General features: G+C 40.9%; 1 protein-coding gene across 4 annotated transcripts in view; it reads left to right on the top strand.

Moving 5' to 3' along the window:
- Positions 1-18,853, top strand: part of GPC3 (glypican 3) — a 446,037-nt gene that overhangs the window by 228,010 nt on the left and 199,174 nt on the right. The window lies entirely within an intron of this gene.

Below are 18,853 nucleotides of genomic sequence, written 5' to 3'. Positions count from 1 at the left end.
TTCTTTTCGGCTGAGTGATATTCCATTGTATGTATACACCACATCTTCTTTATCCATTCATCTGCTGATGGACATTTAGGTTGTTTCCATGTCTTGCTTATTATAAATAGTGCTGCCATGAACATAGGGGTGCATGTATCTTTTTGAGTTATAGTTTTTTTCTGGATGTATGCCCAGGATTGAGATTGCTGGGTCATATGGTAGCTCTACTTTTAGTTTTTGTAAGGAACCTCCATACTGTTTTCCATAGTGGCTGCACCAACTTACATTCCCAACAACAGTGTAGGGGGGTTCCCTTTTCTCCACACTCTCTTTGGCATTTGTTATTTGTAGAGTTTTTAATGCATGGTCATTCTGACTGGTGTGAGGTGCTACCTCGTTGTAGTTTGATTTGAGTTGCATTTTGAGTAGTGACTTTAAACATAGGAGACCCAGCTAGACCCCACTAACTAAACCTACACAAGAACACGGGTGAGGCAAAACGTTCATGTTTTCCAACAGTTGTCTTTGCAGCCTTGATTTATACCAGTGTAAGGCTGATAGGGTTTGTGATGGGGGTGGGACAGTTTTGTGAGGCAGAAGCTTGATTGGTTTCAGTCAGACAATGTTAGTTACATTGTACCTGCTAAGCTAGGGTGCACACATTGAGGACCACGGGATGCACACACTTTTCAATACAGAGCAGAACATACAGCCAAGAGCTACCAGCCAGATCTCACTAAGGTGATGGTGACTGATTCCTGAATGTTCCCAGCTTTGTAGAAGGACGTGGCAGAATAGTATAATACACTGCCCTTGTTGAGCTCCTACCACATTTGAGGTGCTCTGCTGGCCAGTTTACGTAATATTATTTCTTAGTAATCCATGGGATAGGTCCTAATATAATATTATCCCCATTTTACACAGGAGTAAATGAAGCTTAGAGGGCTTAAATATGTTGCCCAAACGTCCAAGGTAGTTAAATAGAGGTGGCGGAGCTGGGATTCCAACCCTGGCTTGTTGCCTTGCGCGATTCGTGCTCTTATCTTCTATAGCGTTGCAACTACTGTGTACTCCGAACCATTGCTTACCCAGAATGTGGAGGGCAGGTTGGGCCATTTAGCCCTGTCTTTAAACTCTGGAAGTACAAAACAATAGGGGTAACTGGTTTCTTTGGTGAATTAAACTAGAAAGGAGGACAAAAACGATGCAACCCACAGGATGGCTACTTACGGAACTGCTCTAATTGCCCCATTCACAATGTTAGCTGTTTAAAACACATTTGCTGAGAAAATATTTTATAGTAAAATGAACAGAAACGTCCTAACGATAGTGTTCTTCAGTGGCCAATTATTCCTTTGATTGCTTTCTAATTGAAGACCAGATTCTAGGGCCTTATACAAAAGTAAATCTCGGGCTTCCCTGGTGGCGCAGTGGTTGAGAGTCCGCCTGCCGATGCAGGGGACACAGGTTCGTGCTCCGGTCTGGGAAGATCCCCCATGCCGTGGATCGGCTGGGCCCGTGAGCCATGGCCGCTGAGCCTGCACGTCCGGAGCCTGTGCTCCGCAAGGGGAGAGGCCACAACAGTGAGAGGCCCGCGTACCACACACACACACACACACACACACACACACACACACAAAAGTAAATCTCACAGAACTAGAAAAAAGGAAAGTCAGTGCATTCATATGTTCATTCACCTGAAATTGATTGAGGGCCCACTATGTGTCAGACACAAAGCCAGAGTGCCAGGGGTGTGGAAATATCTTCAGTAAGAGGAAAAATAAGGAGATAACATTAAAGACAGGGTATGGGAGTGTTTAAAGTTTGCCTCTGATATTGGTCACTTGACAGCAACGTCTTGAAAACATGTATTCTCCTCTAGTGCTTTTAAACACAGAAAAATAGGGTGGGGAGCTGGTAAGGGATTAAGTCCACTATTTTGATCAGGCTCTAGACATGAAGGTTTGTTTAGTAAACATTTATTAAGCATCTGCTCTGTTCGTGGCACTTTGCCAGGTACTGGGTGCTCGGTTACCCAAGACTTAAGTCTTTAAAGTCTTAAAGACTTGAAGTCTTCTTAAGTCTTTAAAACGTCAGTTTAGCTTCATTGACAGACAGACATGTAACTGAATAAATTTCACCACAGTGAACATCTCACTATAATGAATCATTGGCCAGGTGTGATCCAGCTATACTCTGTATGGGCCAGAAGGGGGCTGGGCCATCTATGGGGGCTGAGGGGAAGTGAGGGCTGGGTGGACTGCAGAACTCTATTCCTGCTGACAAAGCCACAGAATGCCCCAAAGCCAAAGCTGATTGGAAACTAAAGCGTTAATGAGATTCTGCTGTAGCACCTTCACCTTCCTGTTGTGATAAAAGTGTAAGAGCCTGCCAGTTAGTCCTGCTTGAGGTTGAGTTGTGGTGAGAGACCTCTTCGAAACTAGGCTCTTCCAGAGCTCTGTTTGGGACAGCCTTTTTAGCTAGCTATAAGCCATGCCATGAGGTCTGCCGTGCAGGGACTTTGCTCAGCTGTTTTGGTGGCTACCATCTACCCCAGATCATAAAGGACATTTTGGTCTTATCTAAATGAGTGGGGCACTGTTAATTTTTTTTTTCAGATACTTTATTTTTACATCTTTATTGGAGTATAATAGCTTTACAATGGTGTGTTAGTTTCTGCTTTACAACAAAGTGAATCAGTTATACATAAACACATGTTCCCATATCTCTTCCCTCCTGCATCTCCCTCCCTCCTATCCTCCCTATCTCACCCTTCTAGTTGGTCACAATGCACCGAGCTGATCTCCCTGTGCTATGTGGCTGCTTCCCACTAGCTATCTATTTTACGTTTGGTAGTGTATATATGTCCATGCCACTCTCTCACTTCGTCCCAGCTTACCCTTCCCCCTCCCCATATCCTCAAGTCCATTCTCTAGTAGGTCTGCATCTTTATTCCCGTCTTGCCCCTAGGTTCTTCATGACATTTTTTTTCTTAGATCCCATACATATGTGTTAGCATACGGTATTTGTCTCTCTCTTTCTGACTTACTTCACTCTGTATGACAGACTCTAGGTCCATCCACCTCATTACAAATAGCTCAGTTTCGTTTCTTTTTATGGCTGATATTCCATTGTATATATGTGCCACATCTTCTTCATCCATTCATCCGATGATGGACACTTACGGCCTATTAGTGTTTTAGTTTTCCACAAGATGGTCTTCAGTTCTTCAGGCTACCAAGTGAAGGTGTGCAAGCAAAGGTTAGGGTGCTCCTGGAGGTGGTAAGCATGTAGTTCTCATACTCGGCTCCTCACCACAATCATCTAGGGAACTTGTTAAACAGATTCCTGGAGCCTCCCCCCCTCCCCCCGAGGATTCTGATACCGTAGGTCTGTGGAGAGGCCAGAGAATTTGTCACTTACGGAGTACTCCATTTGATTCTGATACTTCCTTGGAAGCAACTCCAGCCACCTTGTTTAGTAGACAAGGTAAGGCCCAGAGGTTAAAAGTGAATGACAGTTAATGGCAAAGCTGTGACCGTGGACTCTTCATCTGTCAAATGGGGTTGATATGTGGGGATTCAGTGAAATGATAGGTTCAAAGTACCTGGCGGAGTTCGAGGCACATGGCAGGTACTCACCAAGCCCCAGTGCAGTACTCTTTCTACAGCAGTTTTCTAAGTGCCAAATAGATAATGAGATTTTCTTAAACTTGTTTTTAAGTGCCAAGATGTTTAATGTTATTTTAATCCAAAGGCGTGAATAAAAATAGCAAGTATGTGAAAATGTGTGAGTGTGTGTGAGTGTGTATGTGTGTGTGAGTGTGAGAGAGAGAGCGAGAGAGGAGAGGGGAGAGGAAGGGAAAGAAAGAACATTTTTACCGAAAAGTTCAACAAAGTATTAATTATGGGACTGTAAATAGATCCATCTTGATTCTTCATCTACATTTGTGAACTAGGTTAAGCATCATGGCCCGAAGTGAGTACTGAGTAGGTCTTTAATAGTATCGGGGGGACTTCCCTGGTGGCTCAATGGTTAAGAATCCGCCTGCCAAGGCAGGGGACACGGGTTTGAGCCCTGGTCCAGGAAGATCCCACATGCCGTGGAGCAACTAAGCCCATGTGCCACAACTACTGAGCCCGCACACCACAACTACTGAAGCCTGCATGCCTAGCACCCGTGCTCCGCAACAAGAGAAACCACCGCAATGAGAAGCCCACACGCTGCAACGAAGAGTAGCCCCCCTCTCGCTGCAACTAGAGAAAGCCCACGTGCAGCAACGAAGACCCAACGCAGCCAAAAATAAATAAGTAAAATAAATAAATTTATTTTAAAAGAATAGTATTTGGGTATCATATGGGTAGTATCTGAGGGTATCATCGTTAAATTTATCAGCATGTTATTGAATTCCATATCTTATACCTTGAGGCAAATACAAATACGTACAGTTTTCAACACATATACTTTCAACATTGTTGTTACACCACACAAATTGTTGAATGCTACAACCTTCTTTTTAATATGCAATTATTCTTATTCTGAAACCACTTTGATTGTAATTACTACATCCCTATATGTGGATTATATGCATAGCCATTGTACATTTCAGATCCATTGATGAAATGAGTAATAATCAGCATATTGGATGTGTATTGCTTTTCCAGAAAGTTTCCCAAAACTTTCTGTGATTTCATTTACTTTCTTTACAATCCCCCCCAAAGTAATTGCTCACATATCCTCGCGTGCCTGTTTGCACTTTTATGTTTCCACTTGTACTCGTGTTCTTTATTGATTCATCTCAGAACTTCTCGGCATTAGTGCTTCCTCTCCCATAAGTTCATTATCGTGACTTGTCGTATGCTTCATTGAATGTTGTGCAAAATTGCAACCTTTTCTACCTTCACTGTTTCTCCCTTTCTTTCCTCATCGTGATATTCATTTTAGCACTATCTGAAATAGGATTCATTTCAGGGAACATTTAGTGAGCATCTAATTGTGGAACCACTGATAGACACCGGGGGCACAAGAAGTGGCTGGAAAGATGACCCTGACTACTGCTGTCCTCAGGGATCACTTGGCCAGTAGGTAGCGGAGCTAGGATTCAAAGCTGGATCTGTCTGACCCCAAAGCTCATGCTTTTCATAATTAGTCCATATTGCTCTTTCAAAGAGTTCCACTCTCTTTTCACCAGAATCTTCATCCCTTGAACATAGGCTAAGTGGGTCTTTATTATCTTATTTAATATCCTGTGCTACTCTCTACTGTTTTTCCAGCTTCACAATCAGCTTTTGAGTTCATTCTCCCTCCTTGGAGACTTTTGCTATAGTATTTCCCAATGAAGTACTAAAAAGCATGAGATTTTTCGTCTTCATGACACTTAAAGGCACAGAGTAGTTTCTAGGGGAAGAAGGAATGTTTATGTAGGTGAGGGAAGACCCAGTCACACAGTAAAATGACTTTGCCTAGAATCTCTGTGCACCGTGCCAGTGGTGAGGTATAGGTTTTCTTCCAGTTGCAATGCTTGGAATCTGCCTGTTGGACCAACAGATAGTTTTTAATGCATTTGCCTTTGATTCTGGACATTAGTACATCCAGGTCTCCATTATAGAGTTTCCTTAGTAGTAACATTGCCTACTGAGAATCTAACATATTCTTTTTTTCTTAACATCTTTATTGGAGTATAATTGCTTTACAATGGTGTGTTAGTTTCTGCTTTATAACAAAGTGAATCAGTTATACATATACATATGTCCCCATGTCTCTTCCCTCTTGCATCTCCCTCCCTCCCACCCTCCCTATCCCACCCCTCCAGGCGGTCACAAAGCACCGAGCTGATCTCCCTGTGCTATGCGGCTGCTTCCCACTAGCTAGCTATTTTACGTTTGGTAGTGTAGATATGTCCATGCCACTCTGTCGCTTTGTCACAGCTTCCCCTTCCCCCTCCCCATATCCTCAAGTCCATTCTCTAGTAGGTCTGTGTCTTTATTCCCGTCTTACCCCTAGGTGCTTCATGACCTTTTTTTTTTCTTCTTAGATTCCATATATATGTGTTAGCATACGGTATTTGTTTTTCTCTTTCTGACTTACTTCACTCTGTATGACAGGCTCTAGGTCCATCCACCTCACTACAAATAACTCAGTTTCGTTTCTTTTTATGGCTGAGTAATATTCCATTGTATATATGTGCCACATCTTCTTTATCCATTCATCCGATGATGGACACTTAGGTTGCTTCCATGTCCTGGCTATTGTAAATAGAGCTGCAGTGAACATTTTGGTACATGACTCTTTGTGAATTATGGTTTTCTCAGGGTATATGCCCAGTAGTGGGGTTGCTGGGTCGTATGGTAGTTCTATTTGTAGTTTGTTAAGGAACCTCCATACTGTTCTCCATAGTGGCTACATCCATTTCCTTTGGTAGAATTTCTGAAGATATCTTCAGTGAAATCAATATTTATTTATGTGTGCTAGGAAGCTCTGGGGAAGATTCTCTTTTGATCCTCAATAATAATTCACTCTATCAAATTCTTATATTTTGCTGTCTGTGTGAGTGACTCTAACTCATCAGAATTTCCAAGATTAGCCCTACCTTCCTCTCTGCTTTTGAAGGCTGAGGTTATTTCTCAGGTGTCAGAATGTCAGTGTTTTTCTCTTCATGCTATCACTTTGGACTTTCATTTTTTAGTCTCCTATAGAGGTAGATACCTTGTCTGAATTCTTACAAGCTGTTTTCGGTACCAAGTGATTTCAAAGTGATAAAAACAAGTAAATGGCTAACTACCTAATTACTGTCTGCAGGTCAGCATCTAGAACTGTGGTAGGCAACTTTGTTTGCATGAGGTCCATTTCTGGAAAGACAAAAATGTTTACAGGCTGCCATCTTTTTTTTCGTTGACAAAAAAAATAACTTTAGTGATTCCCATGGGGAAAATATATAGTTTTAAAACATAGATTACCTACTTAATGATGAGAAGAATACAAATGAAAACATTGGCATCACTTTCAGGCACTAAATGTTAATTTTAGGGCAGGTTTCAAACAGTGGTCACACAAAGGAAGCTTTCTATCACGCTTCATCCTGAAATTATGTATATCATGGGTCATATTAGGGAATTAGATGGGCTCCTCATAAATCTAGAATTCCTTGCCTCTCCCTTGGCAAGAGTGTCAGCGTGATTATTTGTTGTGAATCTTTAGAAAGAAGTTTTTCCTCCTTTCTGTGGTCTCTGGACTGATGTGGCAGGAAAATGTCCTCAAGAACTGTGAAACATCTGAGATTTTTACCCCAATTGCAAACTAACAAGTTACCTGGCCACAGTTTCATGGATGCTGGATAAAGACGGGAGATTCCTGGCCCAGAGATGCAGGACAGTTTACTTCTCACAGCGATAGCAGTAGGCAGAGTATCAGCATTTGTGCCAGCTCCTCAAGCCCCAATTCCCACGGAGAAAGGCAAAGACGACCAGATGACTCCTCCACACACAGTGAGTTGCATTACAAGAGAGCAGCCTTGAGCTTAGGGAACTCACATCTTTTATAATAGGTAGTAAGAGTGCCCATTCTTTTCTCTGAAGGGCGACCCTATCACTGTCTTCCAAGACTATTCACTATCCAAAGATACTTGATAAAGACAGTCTGGGGGATAAAGTGCCTCTGTTTATAAGAGATGCAGAAACACAAGAGACCCACGGAAAATTGTCTTGCAACATGTGATTTCCCCAACCTTGGATGGCTGCAAAAACCTCTCAAGTTCATGATGCTTTTGGAGGATCAGGCAAGAAAGTAAGAAGTTAGTGAAAGACACTTAGCTCAGCCCTGACTAGTTGGTCAAAAGGCTGGGCTGTGTCCCACGTGTTGGAGGGTAGCACAAGGCACATCCAAAGATAGAACGGCGGCAGTTTTCTCAGCTCTTCAGAAAATACTTTACACAGTATAAAAGGGGCACTTGACTAGTTGCCTCTGGTTAGGAGTAAACTCTGGTACTTTGGGCCTCCAGCTACTACCTATTGCTCTCTCTTTTGGTCCCCAAGCTATTGTTTCCTTTCTTGCTTGTTCAGACTCTGGGGTTGGGAGTCTTGTATTGCTAAGTAGCTTGGCAGATAGTTTTCTGTTTTACTGCAATTCTAAGATGAAGCAAGTGATAAGCCCAGAGTAGTAAGCAGATGCTTATCCATGTCTGTTGGGAGTGTCGTGGAGGACTGATTTGTGCTCAGAGTATATTCAGAAAGGTTAGAAAGTCAGGAATATTCATCCAAGTGGGCAGAAGTCCAGGAAGGCCTTCCCCATGACCTGATATTCCGAGAATCCTTGTGCTCCCAAGACGAGAATGAAGAAGTCCAAAATGCCTTTCTAATGTTGAGTGGCCAGGGAATCAGAGCAGAGGGAAAGCAGCCTTCTATCTGGCGAGGGCAGAAAAGCCCCCGAATACTTGCTTTGTTTTTTATTGCAAAACCTAAAACGCCTCCGAAAACATGGAGTCATGTATACAGTGTGATTCCTCTGATTCCTTTTTACCCACTTGGAATAAGGTTACTCTTGGCAACTGTAGTGCTACATCCTTCACTCACGATAGCGCCACAGTGGCCTTGGCTCACTAACCTCTTAGGCCTCTCTGCATTTTGCTGTCTTGCTCAGGTCTCTGGCAGAAAATGTTTTCTACTTGGCCCGTTTCTTAAAAGGCAGTCCTAACCCTAACCCCACATTAAAACTTGAGCACATATTTTGAACATCACAGATGTTTGTTTTTGTATTTTAGTTTCTTTTTTTCCCCACATCTTTATTGGAGTATAATTGCTTTACAATGGTGTGTTAGTTTCTGCTTTATAACAAAGTGGATCAGTTATACATATACATATGTTCCCATATCACTTCCCGCTCGCGTCTCCCTCCCTCCCACCCTCCCTATGCCACCCCTCTAGATGGTCACAAAGCACCGAGCTGATCTCCCTGTGCTATGCGGCTGCTTCCCACTAGCCATCCATTTTACATTTGGTAGTGTATGTATGTCCATGCTACTCTCTCACTTCATCCCAGCTCACAGAAGCATTTTTAAATGAAGTCACACTGTAGTACAGTAATTTCTTCCGGGGAGGGGGTCGTTAGAATATTTGCTGTAATGAAGAACTTCACAAAAGGCCAAGATGAGAGAATCTGGGGCAGATTTCTTCCGGCGTGTTATGGCCTTTGTAAGATAAAACACAAACTTTCATCATCACCAGCAGGCACAACTTTCTGAGTCCTGGTACTGGGTACTGTTCTAGGTCTCACTGTTTGCCATTCCTTTCCTTATTGGGGGGACTGTTGATAGGGTAGTACAAGTAACCTTTGTTTTGGTGAAGGTACAGACTTCTTAATGTCCTTTTAAAATGTCCCTTTGGGGATTGGGCTTCAAAATGCATCAGACTTCTCAAAAACAGTGCTGGAATGGGCATGAGGGATCTTACTGGGGAGATGATGAAAATGTTGCAAAACTGGTTTGTCATGGTCATTGCACAACTTGGTCAATTTAGTAAAAACCATTAAATTGTACACTTGAAACGGGTGAGTTGTATACATCCAAAAGTATACCTCATTTCAATAAATTACTATGTAAAATAAAACAAATAAAAGTAGTACGGGAAGTTAGAAGGCAAAAAAATGTCCCTTTGGGAAGCGCATAATCCAGCAAGGCTGCTTTCATATTTTATATGGGGGCATGGGAGGTGGGGGAGGGTTGATACTGACTTCTTATTACCCAAATTCAAATCCTTTCTGAAGAACATTCAGAAAGTGAATTAATTTTTCCTTTTTTCATTCCACCCAGAATGCCTAAAACAGATAAAGTAGGAGACGGAGTCATTATATTTGGCCGCTGTCTATTATCATTTACTGACTGAGAGTCTATCTGAGCCTTCTGCTTTTTGCAGATAATTAATTTTGTTCCTAAATGTGGGAAAGAGTGATTGTAATCAGTATGTTTGTACTTTCAACCACAAATAGAGCCCATCACAGATATGCAGTACAAATAAACCTCATAAAATACGCAACCCAAGGACTGCTTGAAGTTCACGATGTGGTGTCTGTTTTTTTTCCAAATAAAAAAATTATATGTATGATTTTTTAAAGTCGTTCTTGGTATTCTTGTGTAGTTAATAGATGAACCCTTCTTTTTCTAACTCAAGCCTACGCTGTGAATTATTTTTATCATGAAATCTCATGAAGTAGAGCTGAAGGAGAAATTGATGTGGCACGGAAATCACCTTGTCAGCATATACATATCTCTGAGTTCTGGGTGCAGGTTGCTCTTATGCTTCTAGAAAATTATGAATAATCAGATCTAAGTTCAAGGCTCAGGCTCATGAGATGAAACCCAAGAGCACAGTGTTTGTGAAGGAAGTCCTCTAAACTCTCTTAAAAGACTTTTGCCCTTTTTTTTCCAGCTGCCTGGCCTCCACCTCTGACTAACCTCTCTTCCAAGCCTATACCTTCTCCCTCCCCTTCAAAATTATACCTTGCTCAGTGTCTTGTTCATTCAGACCCTGCGTTCGATTTAAAATGATGGTGTTTGATCATGGTTTAGTCATCACAGGAAGTCCATTTCTGCTTCTGCTAGGTCTCTAATATGATCCCTCTCCTGAGGCAAACTCACTTCACTTAACAAAATTTTATATCACCAGAAAACTCTTCAAAAGGGTTATCAAGGATGGAGATCTCAGTCACAGTGACACAGTTGTAGGGGGAAATGTATGAGGGACCTTTTGGTGCTTTTGGAATCACCTGCTGTGCATCGTACAGTGCAAATAACATCAGTCCAGGAATCAGAATATTGACATAGGGTCTCTGCCTTGTGCTACCTCAGGTTGGTGGCCTTGGAAAAGCAGCTTAATCTGTACAATGAAGAAGAGAATGACGATGAAAGTGATTATTTATTAAGCACTTGCTATGTGCCACACACAGTTCTAAGCCCTTTACGTGGATTAACTCATTTAATGTTTCTGACAATCCTGATAAGGAAGGAAGAATTATCATTAGTACCATTTTCCAGGTTAAAGGGCTGCGGCAGAGAGTCTTGGAAGTAGGTGCCAGCTACAAGGCTATCTCAGCCACTTTCTACTGCAGGGGCTTGAGGGTCATCTCTTGCCCAGGGCCACACCCGGCCTTAGAGTGTGTGAGTGGAACCTGGCTCCCTCTGCGGTTGGACACAAGCCGACTTAGTTGGTAGAAATGAGGTAGAATGTGGAGCCAGGGAATTGCTAAGGCTCTTTCATTCCTGCCTGCTCTCTGTTAATCATTCATCCTGTTTCCTATATGTGGCCTTGAGAGCAGCATGGAAACTTCCAATAGACTTACCTTATTTTCTCCACTTTTCCATATTAATCCTAATGAGATTTTTCTAAATCTGTTTAGAGCTCAGGCTTCCCCTAGGATCAGGGTCTATTCCATTTACCTTTTTTTCAAAAAAATCTATTTTTGTTAAGCTTAGGTTTAAAAGATACTTTAAAAGATATATGGCACTTAAGTTTCCCCCCTTTCAGATCAGAAATCCAAAGAACGCTGAAATACCAAGCTCTGTGGCTTTCTTATTATGCATAAAACCCTGTAATGATCTCTTTCCAAACAGGGAAAGGAGTTCCATAGTTAACTGAGTTTCTGATTTACTCAACTATCCCATTCCCCTTAACAATTCTTTTTTTTTAATTTTAATTTATTTAATTTATTTTTATTTTTGGCTGCATTGGGTCTTCATTGCTGTGCATGGGCTTTCTCTAGTTGTGGTGAGCGGGGGCTACTCTTCGTTGCGGCGCGCGGGCTTCTCATTGCAGTGGCTTCTCTTGTTGCGGAGCACAGGCTCTAGGTGCACGGGCTTCAGTAGTTGTGGCACGCGGGCTCAGTAGTTGTGGCTCGCGGGCTCTAGAGCGCAGGCTCAGTAGTTGTGGTGCCCTGGCTTAGTTGCTCCGCGGCATGTGGGATCTTCCCGGACCAGGTCTTGAATCCGTGTCCCCTGCGTTGGCAGGCAGATCCATAACCACCTCGCCACCAGGGAAGCCCCCCTTAACAGTTCTTAATGTAAAATGAATGGGTTTCTTGACTGTGGCAACCTTCTAGCAGATTGCTTTTAAAAAATTATGAACATTTTAAATTACCCTTGAACAGTCTCTTCACGAGTTTTCTAGACATAAAGTACTCTGGACAAAAGAGCAGGAAACTAAATTAGTGCCCTTACTCTGATTAAAAATAAAGCAGTAATTGTGATAAATTGGCATAATCAAACTTGACAGATAGAAGCTATAGAATGCATGTTATATTTCCTTCCAGTATGAAAAGGATGCTAACAAGCCCCAGATCACAGAGGGTGAAAGAATACACACTGGTGGAAACGTTTCCCTGACACATCTGTGTTTATCAAGTTTTAAAGTCTGTTTCCTCCCCCACCGTTTCTTCTGAATCTGTAATCCATTGATTTAAAAAAAAATTAATGCATGACTCAAACTGCTCTGCTGTGAAAAGCCCCATTCAGAATTGTCTCAGCTCTGGTTATCATTGACCAAAGACTCTTCAAGATAGCAGGAATAATAAATTGCAGCATTCATTTTTAATAGCACCATAGAGATTTTGAAGAGCAAAACTTTCAAGATGGAAAGCCGAGTCGATACCCTGCCCAGGAATGGGTCAGCTTGGTATTGCAAGGAGCAGGGTAAGAAAAGGTTGTGTGATGTAGTAGAAGGAACATGGGCTTCAGGAGTTATGATGTGGATCTCTGCTCAGTCATTCCTTATCTTAGTGACCGTGGGCATAGTGTATAATCTCCCTGAACCTTAGTTGTGTCATCTATAAAATGGGGATGAAAACGCCAACCTCTTAGAGCTGCTATGAAAATTAGCAGTAATGCCTAGCATGTAGTAGCACTATAAAATCTGACATGTAACATGATAGATTCCATATGCTGTGGGACAGAGTGGCCTTTTCTTCCTGTCTTCCCTCACATGGGGGTGTTCATCTTTGGGGTCCTCTCATTAGCAGCACCATCATTGATAAATATTTACTGAGCTCCTGTGACAAAAACCCTATGACAGAAGCTGGCAGCACCAATATCAGGAAGCTGTTTCAAGAGACAAAACCAGTTGGGTTGCAGCAGAATTTCTGGATTCTTTTCCTAACACTAGGATAGCTCTTTATGGTGAGGCTGCTTGTCCAGATACTCCACATTTCTCCTGCGGACTTGAAGTTCCTACTAGTCTTTCCATTCAGAGCTTGGTGCATTTTTGAACAGGTTTATTCAGCCTGTATGGCTGCAGGCCTCTGCTTCCGTTTGCCCAGCTCTCGCCACTAATAACCAGGACTATCAATCGTGTTCCTCCAGATGTTGAGGTGAGTTGATTCCCAGCCAGGCAGACCAAGTTGAACGTGTGAGTTTTCTAGCTGCTCAGACTGATCTTCACAGAAGACTCATGGATAAAGGGCAGTGTGATATATCTAGATTCCCAATGGGGATTTTTTGCTCGGGTCTAGTGCTGAAATTCTTGGGAGTAGAGGAGGATTCAAACTGTGTTTATGGCTCCTTTGTTTGGAGTATGTATTGTACAGTATAATGCTAAATTGCTTTTGCTGGGTACCACTGTTAAATGATGATTAAATTTAGGTTGGTATAAAAATGAATAGATATCGATTACATATTTTGGGGATGATTTAATGATATCCTCTTGTTTTAGATATTATCCATTTATGAAATCCCTGAATTTTCTTGTCCGTTCTTATCCATCCTACCTACTCAGAGTCTCTTCCCCCACTTTGTAATAAATGGCAACTACCTTTCTGATTTGGGGGATTTGGGTTATCAGTATTTCTTTTGATGTAGGGAAAGGAAGAAAACAGTAGGGGTGGAAGTGAAGGGAGTTTTAGGAGAGTAAAAGGAACCTGGGAAGTGAATCAAACCATTTGAACATGATTTTTTCTTGGCACACATCATCTACAGTATTTATTTAATATAATCATTGTCCCACTCATGGTAGCACAAGACAAATAAGTCACAAATTCTAGATTTAAAAAAAGTGCAGGGCTTCCCTGGTGGCGCAGTGGTGGAGAGTCCGCCTGCCGATGCAGGGGACGCGGGTTCGTGCCCCGGTCCGGGAAGATCCCACGTGCCGCGGAGTGGCTGGGCCCGTGAGCCATGGCCGCTGAGCCTGCGCATCCGGAGCCTGTGCTCCGCAATGGGAGAGGCCACAACAGTGAGAGGCCCGCGTACCGCAAAAAAAAAAAAAAAAAAAAAAAAGTGCAAAAAAATTTTTAAAAACACACAAAAAAATTAAAATAAAATTTAAAAAGTACAGTATGTATCAGCTATGACTTACCTGCCATTTCTTAAATCAAGCATCAGTTTTAGGGTGTGAGACCACCATTCTCTTCTCACCTCTAGTATACAATGTCTTACCCACGGTAGGGGTTTAATTTTTCTCTTAAATCAAGCTAAAGGGGAATGGAGTCCCTCCTTGGGGTAGTGAGGAGCCATCAAAAGTATAGACAGCATGAATCGCTACCCACAAAATCAGAAGTGTAAGAAACAGTGCATTTTAATTTTTTTTGTTTTGGCTTTAAAAAAAAAAAGACTATTTTAGAGCACTTTCAGGTTCACAGGAAAATTGAGCAGAAAGTACCGAGATTTCCCATATACCTCCTGCTCCCCCAACACCCACAAGCCCCCCCCCCCCACTATCAACATCCTGCACCAGAGTGGTACATCTGTTATAATAGATGCGCCTACACTGATATGTATCATCGTCACCCAAAGTCCATCCTTTATATCAGGGTTCACTCTTGGTGTTATACATTCTGTTCGTTTTGATAAATGTATAGTGCCATTTATCTACCATTGCAGCATCATACACAACAGTTTCACTGCCCTAAAAATCCTCGTGCATGCCTATTTATCCCTCCCTCCTGCCCCACCCCCGCTCCAAACTTCTAGCAACCACTGTTATTTTTACTGTCTCCGTAGTTTTGCCTTTTTCAGAATGTCATATGTTTGGAATCATACAGCATGTAGCCTTTTCAGATTGTCTTCTTTCACTCAGTAATATGCATTTAAAGTTGTTGCATATCCTTTCATGGCTTGAGAGCTCATTTCATTTTAGTGCTAAATAATAGCTCATTGTCTGGAGCATCTTTTATTTTTAAATCAGTTTAATTTCCAGTCGAAATCCTTGTTCCCACTGGGTTAGTGGTGAACTCCACATCATTTCTTCTCTTTAAAAAAAGCTTTATTGAGATGTAATTCATATAGAATATGTTTACCAATTTACCCATTTAAAGTGTACAATTCAGTGGGTTTTAGTATATTCATGGAGTTGTGCAACCGTCACCAAAAGTCAATATTAGAACAGTTTTATCTTTCCAAAAGAAACTCTGTACCAATTAGTTGTCATTCCCCATTCTCCCTCCCCACACCCCCATCCCAGAGCCCCACCCCTGGAAACCGCTGTTCTACTTTCTGTCTCTATGGATTTACTTGTTGTAGACATTTCATATCAATGGAATCATACAATCTATGGCCTTTTATGTCTGGCTTCTTTCAGTTAACGTAATGTTTTCAAGGTTCATCCATATTGTAGCATGTTTCACTATTTCCTCCCTTTTTATGCCTGAATAATACCCCATTGTATAAATATACCACATTTTGTTTATCTATTAGCAGTTGATGGACATTTGAGTTGGTTCCACTTCTTGGCTATTATGCATAGCGCTGCTATGAACCTTCATGCATGAGTCTTTGTGTGGATATATGTTTTCCTTTCTCTTGGGAATATACTTAGGAGTAGAATTTCAGGTCATATAGTAACTCTATGTTTAACCTTTTGAGGAACTGCCAAACTGTTTTCCAAAGCAACTGAGTCATTTTGCTTTCCCTCCAGCAATGTGTGAGTGTTCTAATTTCTCCATGTCCTCACCAACAGTTACTCCCATGCTGTGGCATATCTTTTCACTTTCCTAATAATATCCTTTAAAACATAAAAGCTTATAATTTTGATGAAGTCCAATTTATCTATTTTTGTGTGTTTGGCATATCTAAGTAATCATTGCCTAATCCAAAGTGATGAAGATTTACACCTATGGTTTCTTCTAAGAATTTTATAGATTTTGCTCTTACATATAGGTCTATGATCCATTTTGAGTTAATTTTCTGTATTCGGTGTGAGTAGGGGTATAGCTTCATTCTTTGGCATGTGGATATCCAGTTGTCCCAGCTCCATTTGTTGAAAACACTATTTTTTCCCATTGAATGGTCTTGTCACCTTTGTCAAAAGTCCATTGACCATAAATGTATGGGTTGAACCTCCAGTGCCATGTTGAACAGAAATGGCAAGAATGGACATCTCTTTTTATTAATCTTAGAGAAAAAGCCTTCAGTCTTTCCCCATTAAGTATAGTGTTAGCTGTGAGTTTTTCATAAATGACCTTTATTAGGTTGAGGAAGTTGCCTTGTATTCCTAGTTTATTTGTTGTTTTTATTATCAAGGCCTATTGGCTTTTATCAAATTCCTCTTCTGCATCTAATGTGTATGTGTCTTTTATTCTATTAATATAGTGATAATAATAATAATTACACTAATTACTAGATGTTAAACTACCCTTGCATTCCTAGGACAAATCTCACTTGGTTATGATGTATGATCCTTTTCATTTATTGCTGGATTCTGTTTGCTAGTATTTTGTTGAGGATTTATCTTCATAAGCAATGTCGGTCTGTAGTTTTCTTGTAGTCTTTGTCTGGTTTTGGTATTAGGGTAATACTAGCCTCATAGAACGAGTTGAGATGTGTTCCCTCCTCTTCTGTTTTTTTGAAGAGTTTTATAAGGATTGGCATTAATTATTCTTTAAATGTTCAGAAGAATGTGCCAGTAAGGCCATCTGGTCCTGGGCTTTTCTTTGTGGGAAGATTCACATTGCTAATTCAGTGTCTTTGTTTTTTATGTTTCTTCAGATTTTCCTATTTCTTCTTGAGTCAGTTTTGCTAGTTTTGTCATTGTAGGAATTTGTCCATTTCATCTATGTTATGTAACTTGTTGACATACAATTTTTCTTAGTAATCCCTTAAAACCCATCTTATTTATGTAAGACTGGTAGTAATATCCCCTCTTTCGTTCCTGATATAGTAATTTGACTCTTTTTTTCTCTTTGTCAGCCTAACTAAAGGTTTATCAATATTGTTGATTTTTTTTCACAGAACCAGCTTTTGATTTTGTTGATCTCTCTCTATTGTTTTTCTATTCTTGTTTTCATTAATTTGTGATCTAATTTACTATTTTCTTCCTTCTCTTCTGACTGGTGTGTCTAATGCATTTATATTCAGCGTAATTACCGATGTGGTAGGCTTTACCTTTGCCATTTTACTCTTTGTTTTCTACATGTCTCATGTATTTTTGGTCCTCTATTCCTCCTTTGCTGCTTTCTTTGCCATTAAGTGAATATTTTCTAGTGTAACATTTTTGTTCCTTTAAAGATTTTTTTCCACTTTTTTTTTGTTATTTTCTTAGCAGTTGCTCTAGGACTTACAGAACACAACTTAATTTTTCAGAATCTACTTCAGAATTATACTAACTTAATTCTAGTGAGATACAGATATATTACTCCTTTGGTTTTCCTCAATACCCTGTCCACTCTGGTGGCCAAATAATTGTCTACTTGTTTTTCTAGAGTTTGCAAATGATCTGTTATGCTGGAAAAGTCCCTCTCATAGCTCTTTTCTACTATCAGTTCTGCCAACTAATTCCGAGTCTTGTTTTGAGCCATCTACTTCTTTTGTGCTCAGTCTTCATGGAATTCTGATTTTCCTCTCTCCCTACAATTCAATATATTTTGTACTTTCTTTTGGTGCCATTGTATCTCAATGTGATGGCCAGGTTAGTACTGCTCAATAGAAATATAATGCAAACCACATAAGTAATTTTAAATTTTCTAAAAGCCGCAATAAAAAGTAAGAAGAAATAGGTGAAATTAATATTTTGATTTAGCCTAATTATGCCCCCAAATTAGCATTTTGGCATGTAATCAGCATTTTAAAAATAGTTAATGAGATATTTTACGTTCGTTTTTCATCTCAACTTGGACTAGTCACATTTCATGTGCTCAGTGGTCACACAGTACAGATTGGACAGTGTAGTTCCAACCTCCCCTCTGGGGAGAAATGTAGTTGGCAATGCCAATCCCACCCCAGGAAGGCCACTTTCTACAAGTACAACTAACTGCCCTTCTAGCTGCCCCACTGAGAAGTGCTCACAAGCTCAGAAGAAAGTGTGTGGTCTCTCTGACATACAGCTGCTCATCCAGAGCACACTTGCAGGCGATCGAAAATTAATTTGTGGGAACTAGTTAGTATTTTGGTTAATGATAACAGTTTTTTTATGTCTGTAGAAAATAAAGGGTAGGAATTGAAAAGCCTTTTCAGGTTTGCTATGTGAACTCTTAACACTAACACTCTGGGGTAGATCACCTGCAAAGGACTGAACCAGGCCCAAGCAAGGTGAAAGCTGCTCAGGGACTGGACACATTTGAGCCATTGCAGGTGCCATTTTGGGTCCAGGCCCTCCAGAGACCTCTCCCTCCTGAATAGTGTATTTTTTCTTTCTTTTTTTTTTTTTTTTTTTGGCTGGAGTTTAGGAGGTGGTGAGATCAGTGGAACCATCTGTACATCTGCCTCAATCTCTCCCCATTTTGTCTGATTAGGATGATTAAAGGTTTCTTGTCACTTGGATATCGCTCATTCTTAACTTACCTTTGCTTTGTAAGGAAGAGGTACCACTTGCTCTCCCAGTTAATTCTTAAATTTTCTTAGTCACTCAATTTGAGGCCTACCCCGTTTGCTTAAGGTTTGGGGACAGTCCAGATGAACTAATTTAGG

Source organism: Phocoena phocoena, chromosome X, assembly GCF_963924675.1.
Source record: "Phocoena phocoena chromosome X, mPhoPho1.1, whole genome shotgun sequence".
In the NCBI taxonomy this organism is placed as follows: Eukaryota; Metazoa; Chordata; class Mammalia; order Artiodactyla; family Phocoenidae; genus Phocoena; species Phocoena phocoena.
This window is presented reverse-complemented; position numbering and strand designations above follow the sequence as displayed.